At 37.7% G+C, this 13,636-nt stretch overlaps 1 non-coding gene across 1 annotated transcript; it reads left to right on the forward strand.

The window, feature by feature from the left end:
* The first annotated feature begins 9,023 nt into the window (after positions 1-9,023).
* LOC123568493 (U7 small nuclear RNA) lies at positions 9,024-9,082 on the forward strand. The gene has a single exon (XR_006691868.2). It is a non-coding gene; the product is annotated as a U7 small nuclear RNA (small nuclear RNA).
* Positions 9,083-13,636: the final 4,554 nt, after the last annotated feature.

Below are 13,636 nucleotides of genomic sequence, written 5' to 3' on the forward strand. Positions count from 1 at the left end.
GGGCTCTATACTTCCTATACCCAATCTGATTGCTAGAGTACTGGCCCATGGCCTCAGAGTAATAAAAAATTACATACATATTTTCCATTCATAGCTACTCGATTTAGTGTTCTCCTAACATCCTGGAGCCTGAGTAATGCCTCTTAGATTCTGATTGCATCACATTACTTTATAGAAATATCCATCAAATTCCCATTTCTGAGCTTGACAATTCTAATTTCTAATTGAATACAAATAAACAGATACCAAAGCAAATTATCTATCATACTGTGCTTGACCTTACAGTGTATGGTTTGAGATCAGCAACTGTTAGTTCACCAGGTCATCAAGGTATTAGCCACCTATGTGAGAGAAAACAAAACAAAACCAAAAACTCATGGTTTAACTTGTCCAAAGAGTTCATTAGCTGTATTACACTTGGGGCTCCAGCAGTTATCACAGGAGGATATGAATGGTATGTTTTTACTGGTCCTTTTTGGATAACTTTTTTTCTTACAGCCTATCCCAATATTTCTTCAAATCTCAGCTCTCTCATAAGCTCTTTTGTCTCCCTCTGCCTCCAAAGTTGCTACCATTTCACAGCTCTCATCACTTATGAAAAATTTGGACTTATTCTTCACCTGTGATATTTAGTCATATCTCATTCTTTGTTTTATGATGCTGCATCTAGCAACACTTTATGTTTGCTAAGTACTTAGTAGCTTTTAATAAACTATTGCATCTCATACTCTTATACACAAATATTCCCAAGGGTAAAAGAGAGCAAACCTACCCTCCTTAGGGAAGTGGAGGGGATAAGGAAGGGATGACATAGCTTTAAATGGGCACTGCTTGTTAAATATCCCATCGTGTCTCATTTCCTTTTTAAAATTAATGTAAAATTTTCATGCATCTGCTCAAAAAGACATTCATCTTTATGTAAAATAAAATGCTACTTGAAGTTACTTATCAGTTTAGTTACTTAATGACATCACTTCTGACCCCAGATTTTCACTTGAAACTGGTACCTTATGAGGAACGTACTACATTCCTTGGGTTCCAGTCAAGACCATATTGTTATATTTGGTCTATAGATGAGAGGTCTAAGGCTCAGGAAGGAGAAATGGTTTATAAAGACCAAAGATAATGCTATTAACATAGTTTGAATATTTATTAAGGGCTAAGGGCTTTACTTTATTAACACATTTAATCCTCAAAACAACTCTTCGAGATAGGTACTACTATTGTCTCCATTTTACTTATGAGAAAACTAAGGCACAGAAATTAAGCAAATTGTCCATGTTCAGGTTAATATCTAATAATTGGTCAAATAAAGACATAAACTTATTTTGAATTTCAAAGCTACACCTTTAACTTCTATCCTCTACCAGTTTGTTAACTGTACCACAGAGCCCAGAACTCAGTTATTTTCTCTTTTTACTCAGGCAGTTTAACTTGCCATTAGTCCATTTCTGGGATGGTTGGTTTTGTCTTTTATTACATGTCCAATGTTATTTTTGCCTTTCTCGTCAATTCTTCCTAAGACAGGATTTTGCACAATTTGATTTTTGTAAGATGATTGACCAACTAATCTCAGGTCTAGCCAAATTTGGTTTATGCACTGAGCCCCTGTTTCATGATGGTTTTCTGAGCAAGGAGAGGTGCTGGAGGCGACAGAAGCAGGGCGATTAGTAAATAAAGTAGACGGTGCTCTTTATATTTCTTTGTATTCTAGGCTCTTGCTGTCTCTTGTCACTCTTTTGACTCAGCAGTTTCCAGGGACCCAGAGTCATATCTTAGGCCGAGCACAGGCCAGTGAAGAATCAGAAGCTGAGGAGGGTTCTTGGGATGCCAATGCCAAGAGGATAAAACAAAGTGAGGGCCATTTCATAACTAGACTGGGGAGCATCCAAGAGTGTGAAGAAAGATGAGAAGTCAAGTCAGAGTTCAAGATGAAAGCTGCAACATGCTGGAGATAGAAAAGCCCAGAGGAAACATCATCATCACAACAACAATAACAAAAGAATTAAGAAAATCTTATTCAAAATTGAAAAATAAGACAAAGGGTGGGGTCATGTCCTTCTAGTGTCATACTGGGGCATTATTTAATAGGCCATTAAAGATTATTTCTAAGAGAATATACTTGTTTTTGACTGTGCTATGTATTACTGATTAAAGTTCTGGCATTATGAAATTATATGTTAACTTGATCATTTTGTCTGTTAAAGATGCAAAGGATTTCTTTTTACTAGAAAACCCCAAGGATATGGATTTATTACTCTGTAGAACATTTATACATTTTACTCAAAATTTTATTTAAACCATATTATTTTTATTTTTTAAATACACTATTTTGAGCAGTTTTGGCTTTACAGAAAGAATTAGTGGAAAATACAGAGAGTTTCCCTATACCTTCTCATCCTCTCCTCCTATATACAGCATCCCCTCCAGTTTCTCTAATAACTAACACTTTGCATTAGTGTAGTAATATTTTTTTACAGTCAATGAGTCATATTCATATGCTATTATAAACTAAATTCATTATTCTTAATTTTTATATATAATTAATTTTCCAATGCTCTTTGAACTAGCATTACTATCTTACTGATAGTCTCATTTATGAGTTAAATACTTTTTGTATTTGTGTAACATATTTTTTGAAAATTATTCTTTGAAATAAGAAACTGAGTCTGTGATGGATAAAATAAATTGAATAAGGGTCACAGAGCTAGTAAGTAACACAAACAAGTAGGAATGGAGCAAGAAACATGAAGTGAGTCTGGGTCTAGATATTAATTCATAAAGTGTTTCTATTATGGCATGACGCTTTTTCTGCATAAGTACCAGTGTATCTTAGTGTACCTTCCTGCTCTTAAAAGGAGTGAGACCTTCAGCAGATTCAAAGGAGAGCGTCCAATTGTCTTGCCTCGGCTGGTATGCCTAATTGTGCTAATTGTGCCATTAATGATCTATGTGCTAATAAATTGTCTCATTGATCACCTATGTTTATTAATAATCTTACTTGTTCAACATAACCTGTTCAATGTGACTATATACTTTATAATACTGTATAACTCTAGAGAGCGTTTAGATTTATCCATTATTCCTTCAGTCACTAACTTTTGAGTACCAAACGTGCCAGCAGAACCTCACATCATGGAAGTTATTTATAACTGATGATGCAATTTCATTCACAATGTCTTCTTTAATCTTCACAACATGCGGATGACGGCAGAAAGAAAGTCTTCCGTCTCCATTCTCTGGATAAAAATACTGACGCTGAGAGTCTAAGTGGCTAGTCAAAGGTCAAACAGCTGCTATTTGGCAGTGATGGGGCTTAAACTCACACCATCTGATGCCTTGGTCAGGACAGACTATGAGACCACCTTGGCAAAAAGTATAACCGTGAGAAAATTACAGCGTGAAAGGATTTGATTTAACCAATCCCTGTCTTGCCTTTATCTTCCCTTAATTATTACTAGGCTTAGGTCAAGCTACTTTGGGAGATATTTGGTTTATTGTTTAAGTGATAATAGCCCTTCCCCAAAACTCAACCACCTTTGTAAAGCTAATGAGAGACCACCAGGCTAGGAGGAGTAGAGGAATTCTGTTAAGGTGTAGACATAAAAGATTGCCAGCCATTTTTCCATAGGTCACAAGATATGCAACTTCCCCAATGTTTCCTGCAGATAATATCACCATTGTAGACTCCAAGATTGGCCTTTTGAGATATCTTCTCAGGTTTTTTGCTCTATCAGTGATCCACAACTGCGCCCATGGGCCCATGCAGAATTGACTCAGTGCAAGAGGACAGCTTCAACTCCCTATGATTTTATATCCAATCCAAGCAATCAGCACTCACCATTCCCTATTCCCCTACCCCTCAAGCTGCCTTTGAAAAACCCCTAACCTCAGAGTCTTTGATATTCATTTGAATAATAATTCCGTTTCCCTCATGGTATGGCCAACCTCCATCAATGAAACTCTTTCTTTACTGCAATGTCATGGCCTTTGTGAATGTATTTTGTTTGTGCAGTAGGCAGGAAGCACCTATTAGGTGGTTATAACGTCACAGCACAAATATATATGGTGGGTAAAAAACAACACACACACACACACAATGTCCAGTTCCTAACACACACACACACATGTACAATGTCCAGTTCCTAACACACACACACACATACAATGTCCAGTTCCTAAGAATAAATGTCCAGGCACCTTTATTCTTAAAGAACATATCCACACTTACGAAATAATTTAGAGTAGAATCTGCCAAAACAGTATCTGAGTTGAAGGGAGAGGCATAGCTGGATGGGCTGGAATGCTCAGAGAAGACCTCATTCTGAAGAGAGAATTTCAGTTGAACTTTGAAAGAGAGCATTTGAAAAGGGAGAGGAAAGAGAATAGAGAATTCTGGAAAGCAATAACTCAATTAATCTTTGAAGTATGAAGTGTCCCAGTGAACTCTGCAGAACCACTTGCTGATTCAGTCCATGAGTAAACACATAGCCCTTCTCTTAGAACATTTTACAATCCTTTCTTATATTGTCCCAATTGTCTTAAGCAACAATATAAAGCTCCAGTCTTTTAAAGAAGAAACTGTATTTGCCTTTTTACACCCATATTTGTAATTTTACAAAAAAATTTGCTTCCAATCTTAGTAATGTTTTTATTCCCAGTCTCCTGGGCTGAGATGAGAACTTCTGTCTCTAGTATGAAATCCAAATCCAAGCTTATTTGGAAATTTAGTACCAAGCTTTGCTCTAATCTTCCCTAAACACCAAGTTGTAGTTGAAAATATTTTTAAACTACAAGTTCATATCCTTTAAATTCCCTTTCAGTATTTTGTGCTGTCCAATACAGTCAAAACATTTTATAGTGCTGAACATAAAGATCTTAGAATATACTTATGGCATACATTTTCTGGTGACAGAGAATATGTGCGGTCAGATGTAGTTTGGGCCACAGAGTTCCATACCTGTGGCATCAAGAAAATCTCATATAATAAACTTCAGAGCTGTTTTCTGATTGGGGCATATTTACTAGTGTGCCATGAGATAATTTAGGATATTATATTAGATTTAAGAGGGGAAGATCCTGTAAGAAATTATGTGTTAGAAGAAATTGGCTCATCTTTTTAAGTGACTTCTGTGGGATAAAGAGGAATTGAGCTGCCTACAAAATTTCCCTAGGCATGGATGTATGAAATTTTCTCTGTCTTGTAACCTCCTTCTCTCCATGTCTTATTCCTATAAACCTGTGCTCTCGGGGAACTATTAAATATTAACCCAGGTGTTTGTTGACAAGGATTAATTCCTTCCAGAAGTAAATGAATTTTTATATTAAGCTTAAAGAAGACAAAGTTTTAAATACAGATGAATGAGTATACAATGATTGAAATTACATGGGGTAGGACTGACATTTTGGAATGTGGAGTTTTGCCCAATGCTTTATTAAATTAAATTATTTAGATGAATGCATGCCCTGCTGATGTCTACAGCCAGTGATGCTACAGAGATGTTAACATGTTAAATTCATTGTAAGCAATAGCCTTATGTTTGGAAAAGATTAAAGCTTTAGAGCAAGACTTTGAAATAGGCTTAGAATTTGGATTTGCAACAAGATATAAAACTACAGCTTAGGAAAGTAGTTGTTCTCAACTTGGAGACACTGCTTTTTATTGGCCAAAAAAAAAAAAAAAAAAAAAAAAAAAGAAGACAAGGAGACATGAGATATGTATCCCTCCTTGCTCCTAATGTGAAAAAAAGATGACTTGGAACATGTGGATCTCAGAAAAAATCAGTATGTTGAGGAAGGTATCTTATTAAATATGAAGTAGTCATGGGAAGAATGCTGAAATAATCTAGGAGAGTTGCTGATTCAAGTGTCTTATTAATAGCTGCCTATAGCGTTTAGTGATTTACTTGCCATGTTTATCTAATTTCAATGATGAGACAGTTATTATAATACTTGCTGATAAAATAAAATAGAATTGAGGTTTGAAAACATTTACAAAAGACAAGCAAGCAAGTCATATCTCAATATTTACTTCCAAGGAATAACAAATATAACTCCTCCAATTGTAAGACTGACAATTCATACGTACCTGGATTTCTGAAGATTTTACCTACAAAAGGTAAGAACAGATAGACTTATGCATTTATTGATGGTGAGGATCATATTTGATTCTCTGTTGGGATGAAAAAATACTTTAAGCACAGTTTTGCTTCCAGATGCCAGGCATACGTTCAAATATAATATGACACCAGGACAGTCTCCTGAGAAGGATTTCTTCAATAAGAAGGCCACTACTGCCCATTTTCTCACATAGTATTCCTTAAGACACTAAATAAGTTTATGTGACATAAGGATGAAAACTTCTATCTCCTCATTCCCCCAAATATCTTCCTAGAGATGTGAATTAGGTGATTTATAAAATAGGTGTTTCAAGATCAAATCAATTTTGGGAGTGTATCAGTTTATTCTTGCACCACTATAAAGAACTAATAGAGGCTGGGTAATTTATAACGAAAAGAAGTTTAATTGACTCATCATTCTTTAGGCTGTACAGGAAGCATTGCACTGGCATCTGCTCCTGGTATGGGCCTCAGGAATCTTACAAACATGGCAGAAGGCCAAGGGGGAGCAGGCATGTCATGTAGCAAGAGCAGGAGCAAGACAGAGTGGTGGAGGTGCCACATTCTTTTAAACAACCGGATCTCATGTGAACTCAGAGAGAGGGAACTCACTCATAATCAAAGGGATGGCATGAAGCCATTCATGAGGGACCCACTGCCATGACCCAATACCTCCCATTAGGCCCCACTTCCAACATTGAGGATCACTTTTCTTTTTTTTTTTTTTTTTTTTTTTTTTGAGACGGAGTCTTGCTCTGTAGCCCGGGCTGGAGTGCAGTGGCCGGATCTCAGCTCACTGCAAGCTCCGCCTCCCGGGTTTACGCCATTCTCCTGCCTCAGCCTCCGGAGTAGCTGGGACTACAGGCGCCCGCCACCTCGCCCGGCTAGTTTTTTGTATTTTTAGTAGAGACAGGGTTTCACGGTGTTAGCCAGGATGGTCTCGATCTCCTGCTCCTGATCCGCCCGTCTCGGCCTCCCAAAGTGCTGGGATTACAGGCTTGAGCCACCGCGCCCGGCCGAGGATCACTTTTCAACATGAGGTTTGGAGGGGACACACATCTAAACCATATCAGGGAGTGATGGTTGAAAGTAAGTTATATCAGTTATCTACTGCTGTGTAAAAAACCGCCCCAAAACTTAGTGGTGTCAAACAATACATCGTGTATTTGCTCAAAATTCTGTGAATCTGCAACTTGGGCTGGGCCAGGTGGGAAATTCCTCACTGGTCTTGTCTATGGCCATTCGTGTGGTACAGTCATCTGGTGGCTTGGATGTGGCTGGATGGTCTAAGATGGCCTCACTCCCCTGTGTGGTGATTAATGCTGTCTAACAGCTGGGCCTCCCTTTCTGTGTGATCTCTCACCCTCAGAAATACTAGCCCAATTTTTGCATCTGGTATTGTAGGGGTTCAAGAGGATGAGAGGAGAAGATAAAGACCTTGTGGGTTCTGGCCCAGATGCTGCATAACATCATTTTCACAATATTTAATTGGCAAAAACGTTGCAAAGCCTGCCACAACTCAAGGTCCTACTCAATGGGAGCATCTGTAGAGAATCTGAGAACATTTTTAGAGGTTTAAAAGTTTTCTTTATTATAGAATTTTATAAAATCATGAAGGAATTTTTATGTTTATGGGGAATATAGTATATATTATTTGTGAGGGTGTGTATGAGCATTTGATAACTCATTTTGCTAGTGTTTTTAACAATATACTTAGGGAATTCTATTTTGTCTCATTACTCCTCAGGCCCACTTTCATAGTCTATAAGTCTAATAAATTTATGAGGTTCATGCTTAATTCCCTTACAATTCTTAGAATGCGGAATTTATCAGTCATAAAACTAGCCTTATATTGTAATTCAGGGATGAGAGAAACCTAGTTGTTGCCCTCAGTTTTGTTATAAACAAAATGGAGGGATGAGAAAGGGTGTAGCTTTTCAGAAATAACTTCCATGTTTGGCAAAACTTTGCTTAACTATATTGGCTGTTTTCCCAAATTTTATATATATGAAAATTTAGTTGTGCTGGTCGTCAATGTCATGAACTCTAAAAAAATCGCATGCCTGAGTTCAAATCTTGACTCTGCAAAAATAAGTAGAATTATATCAAACTAAAAACCTTACTCACAGCAAAGGAAATATTCAAGAACGTATGGGGGAATGGGAGAATATATTTGCAAACTATATATCTGGTAAAGGGGATTTTATATACATATATGTGAGTTCAATTCAATAGTAAGAAAACAATCTGATTAAAATATACATGGAACTTCAGTAGAGATTTCTCAAAAAAAACATACAAATGGCCAATAGTTTTATGAAAAATTGCTCAACATAATTAATCATCAGAGATATGCAAATTAAAGTAACAACAAGATATCACCTCATACCTATTATAATATCGGCTATTATCAAAAATATGAAAAATGACAAGTGTTGGTGAGGATGTAGAGATAAGGGAACCCTTGCAGACTGTTGGTGGAAATGAAAATTACTATAATCATTATGTTAAACTGTATGGCAGTTCCTCAAAAAATTAAAAATAGAACTGCTATGTGACTCAGCAATTCCACTTTTGGGTATATATCCAAACAAATGAAATGAATATGTCAAAGAGGTATTTGTACTCCCATGATTATTGCAGCACTATTCACAGTAACTAACATTCAAAATCAACCTAAGTGTCTGTCAGTGAGTGACTGAATGAAGAAAATGGAGTATATATATACACAGTGGAATACTATTCAGCCGCAAAAAAGGAAGAATAAGAAAATTCTATCATTTGCAACAACATGAATGAAGCTAGAGGACATTATATTAAGTTAAATAAGCCAGGCACATAAAGATAAATATTGCACAATCTCATGTAGACTCTAAAAGAGCCAAACTCATAAAAGTAGAGAGTAAGAGTTACAGCTCTTTTCAAATTTGTCTAGCAGATTTTCCATTTTTTCCCAGAACCACCCCCTCCCCAGCCACACCTGCAAAAAAGCAAATGACAACAATGATAATAAACACCTCTCAAAACAGAGAGTAAATCTGTAGTTACCAGAGGTTGAAGGATGGAAGGATTGAGGAAAAAAACCTTGACTCTGACACTTATTAGCTGAAAGACTTAAGACAAATTAAAGAGTTTTTGTCTTTAGTTTCATCATTTGTAAAACATAATTGACAAATATATATTCCAAAGTGTTATTGTAAGAATTAAATAAAATATACTACAAGAGTGGTTGACCTAAAGTAACCACCTAAATGGAAGCTGCTACTATCACCACTAATGCTCATTTCCTTTTCATGCCATTCTTTCATTGATAGAACAGATGGATCATATCCGTGCCTTCTAATCCCTTCACCACCCAGTTTCTCCTTCTCAGCTTATTCTTTGTGTTCTCTGTGAAAATCACTTTCTCAAAGTTCACCACATGTCAAAGGTCCAGGCTCTAAGGCTAAACTTTGGGCATGGAGGAAGAAGTGGATGGATGGTTTAGAATCTGAAGCCATGTACTCTATTAATGGAAGAAGATGGGATGGATTCTCAGTCCGGCAGAGATGCCAGGTTAGAGAGTAGGAATCATCCACTGACTGCAGGATGGAATTGAATTGTTCTGAGTCTGAGAAGTCAATTACCTGTGATGACGGTCTGGGAAGTCCAGACAAAAACTCAAAGTCCAATACATGAAGTCAGGAGTTAGGGCAGAAAGAACAAAGATACAGCAGTGTGCTAGTGGATTAAAATAGATTCATGACAAATGACATCCCGAACACTACATTTTGCACAGAAAACTGTACACGTACATGTTTTGGCATATTTCTGTTGGGCTGGGAGCATTTCCTTAAGGTAGCAGGACTGAGATGGATACAACCCTTTGTCTGTTCGTGTGGGAAAAACTATCCTTTTCTGTGTTTTCTCGGTGGAAAGCTGTCTTTTATTCTAGGGTATACCTGGAAAATTACTTTCTACCTGGTGTATCCTTGGAATCCTCCTATCTCACAATGGCATAAGTTGAGGTAGGTCTATTCTGCCCTCCTCCTCCTCCTTCTTCCTCTTTATTGCTAGAGGGTACTATGGAGAGGGTAAGAGCATGACAGGTAACTTACAGGATAGATAAGTAGGATATTGTGTGTATGTTGTAGGTGTGTGGGGATAATGCATGTAGTGTTTATGTACATGTGTGAGAAGTTGCACATGGGGAGAGAAAAAAAAACAGAAAATAAGATCTGTGATTTCTCATTTTAGTTCTTGGGATTAGTAAAAATCTGCTCCCCTAAGTTGGTTTGAAGGCAGCCTCACCTTATCACCTACCAGAATTATCCCCTACATTGTACGTTACTTACAATTCTTGGTTGTAAAATGAGATCGACCTAAAATAGTCATGTAGCATTTTAGTGTAAAGTCTAAGAATCTCGAGAGATCAGTAAGCAGTTTTGCAAATTCGGCAATTCTAATCCACTGTAATATTATTTCTTCCCATTAGGCAACATTTGCAATATGGTTCCTACTCGTTTTACAAACTTGACTGTCCTGAAGCAGCTGGAGGTCAAGGTTATACTATGGGACGGAATAAATAAATGAATCCAGGGTTGAAGCAAAGACACTGACTACTGTAAATGCCCTATAAGCGCAGGCCATGTGAGATGGTATGGTATAAAAGAAGGTCCTGTAAATGAAGATGGGCTTCTCAGCTCAGAGTGGTTACCTCACTGAAATTATGGAGTTAAGGAGACATCAGAAAGATGGAACATGCTATCGATATAGAATAAACAACAATGGAAAAATTTACTGCAGTGTGAGTGAGTGGAGTGCAGACTCTAGAGAAAGCACTCAGACACTGAGTTATAGAGTTATGGCTATGTTTTCTCTGCTTGAAAGGTTGGTATGTGATGTTTCCTATAGCCCCAAGATTTTTTCCTTGGTCAAATCCTTCTTGCAATATTAACTCAAAGATTTTATAAAAGTATAGCAGATTTAAAATAAATGAGACCCTAACCAAGGTGACTATGCAACGGATAAGCACCTTTACCTCCTTGTCAACATGACTTATTGAGTAATCAGTAACTGATATTGATGATATTCAGCTGCCCTAAGACAGCTGCATAAGACTATGCACCAGTAGGATGCCCTTGAGGAGATACGTGACTAGCAAGGTAGAGAAGCTGAAAAGACCCCAGAATTTAAATCTTCCCAGAGTGAGGTGGTCCATAGCTGCTCAGTCTTTTCTCTCATGCCCATTGTGGGGCCTGAATGTGGAGGAATTTTTGGACTTCAGAAGTTGTGCTTTTAAGTGAAACCGAGTTGCCCCGCATGTTGTGTTGTGGTCCTACATGTATCCTTTCTGAAAGCTAAATAAAGTTGGCTCTGGGTATAGCTCTTTCTGTCTTGTGAGTTTGATTGTTACCCTGAACTCCAGACCGCTGCTGCTGTTCAAGCTGAGAGCTTCAGATGCCATGATTCTTTTTGACTAGGAATTGGTTGTTAAAGCCTTTGGACTCTGTAAAGTATCAATGACCTTTCTTGTAATGCCTTTGTCAGTTCTAGTTTGCATTCCTCTTGATATTTTTGCAGCATATTGAACTTAACCACCCTTCTCCTTGGGTCCCTTTTCTCCTTCAATTCTACGACATCGTTCTTGATCTTCTTTTATAAAGATGGCACCACCTCTGTTGAGTATGCCTCCTCTTTCAGTATTCTGAGGAGTAATCTTCTGTGTCTTTTTACCTCCTGGCTGCCAAAGACAGATGACCCATCCTCAATGCTTGTGTAAGTTTTTTATTGTTATGTAACAAATTACCACAACTTAGCAGCATAAAACAACACTCATTTATTATCACACAGTTTCCATAATTCAGGAGTCTGGGAACAGCATAACTGTGTATTCTCACAAAGTTGAAAGAAGATGGATATACTAATTACCCTGATTTGATCAGAATGCAAGGTATACACATATAATAACATTGCTCTGTATCCCATAAATATATACAATTTCTCTGTGTCAATGAAAAATGGGGAAAAAAACAATAACAAGCTTGTCACGGTGGCTAGCACCCGTAATCCCAGCACTTTGGGAGGCCGAGGTGGGCAGATCACTTGAGGTCAGGAGTTCAAGACCCACCTAGTCAACATGATGAAACCATGTCTCTAACAAAAATACAAAAATTAGCTGGGTGTGGTGGTGCATCCCTGTAATCCCAGCTACTCAGGAGGCTGAGACAGGAGAATCCCTTGAACCCAGAGGGTGGAGGTTGCAGTGAGCCTAGATCATGCCACTGCACTTCAGCCTGGGTGACAGAGCAAGAATCCATTGCAAGAATAAAAATAAAAATAAAAACAAATTGTCAGCCAGGGCTGCAATCTCATCTGACTCTTGGCATCCTCTTCCATGTTCTCTCAGGTTGTTGGCAGAATTCATTTTCTTGTGGCTATAGCATGCATGGAACTTCAGAGCCAGGAGGAGAGAGGGAATCTCTGCAGCTGAGTCTTTCACCTCTAGATTCTTTTTTAAAGGGCTCAACTGATTAAGTCAGGCCAACATAGGATAATTTCCCTTTTGACTGAAGTCAAGTGATTACGCATCTTAATTAAATCTGAAAAATTCCTTCATCTTTGCCATATTCTACTGGTTAGAAGCAAGCTATAATTTATAAATATACTAAAAACCTTTGACTTGTACACCTTAAATGTATAAACTATGTGGTTCATGAATGATATCTCAATAGAGTTGTTTAAAAAAGTAAAGTTTAGGTCTGGCACGGTCGCTCACGCCTGTAATCCCAGCACTTTGGGAGGCTGAGGCAGGTGGATCAGGAGGTCAGGAGACAAGACACTATCCTGGCTAACACGGTGAAACCCCATCTCTACTAAAAATACAAAAAATTAGCCGGGTGTGGTGGCAGGCGCCTGTAGTCCCAGGTACTCGGGAGGCTGAGGCAGCAGAGTGGCATGAACCCAGGAGACAGAGTTTGCAGTGAGCCGAGATTGTGCTTCGCACTCTAGCCTGGGCAACAAAGTGAGACTCCGTCTCAAAAAAAAAAAAATAAATCAAATAAAGTTTTGAGACATGGAAAGAAATAGAATCAAGTTACAAATCATACCCACATTCAAGGGTAGGGAATACTAGGGGGCAGGAATTACGAGGTTGTATTAGAATTCTATCTGCCACAATACTAAAAGTACCATCTCTATGCTTGACATTTCCACTGAGCCCAAGGACCATATTTTCAAACACTAGATTATGGTTTCAAATAGTGCCTACCTGGCAGCTCTTGTTACAGTATTTCTCAATTTTCAATGAAGTGTCTATGCATAATATATATATATATATATATATATATATATATATATATATATATATAAAAGCTTACATTAACAAATCCAAAAGAGAAGAATAACAGTAATAGAAGAATTTCCTCCAAGTACAAGGCTGCTAGAGTTGGCTTGGTGAATTGGCGAATACAAATATTAATATTCACTTGATTGGGGAGGGAGGGGACAAGAAAAACAGTAGATGTGCTGTCACGAAG

Source organism: Macaca fascicularis, chromosome 13 (assembly GCF_037993035.2).
Source record: "Macaca fascicularis isolate 582-1 chromosome 13, T2T-MFA8v1.1".
In the NCBI taxonomy this organism is placed as follows: Eukaryota; Metazoa; Chordata; class Mammalia; order Primates; family Cercopithecidae; genus Macaca; species Macaca fascicularis.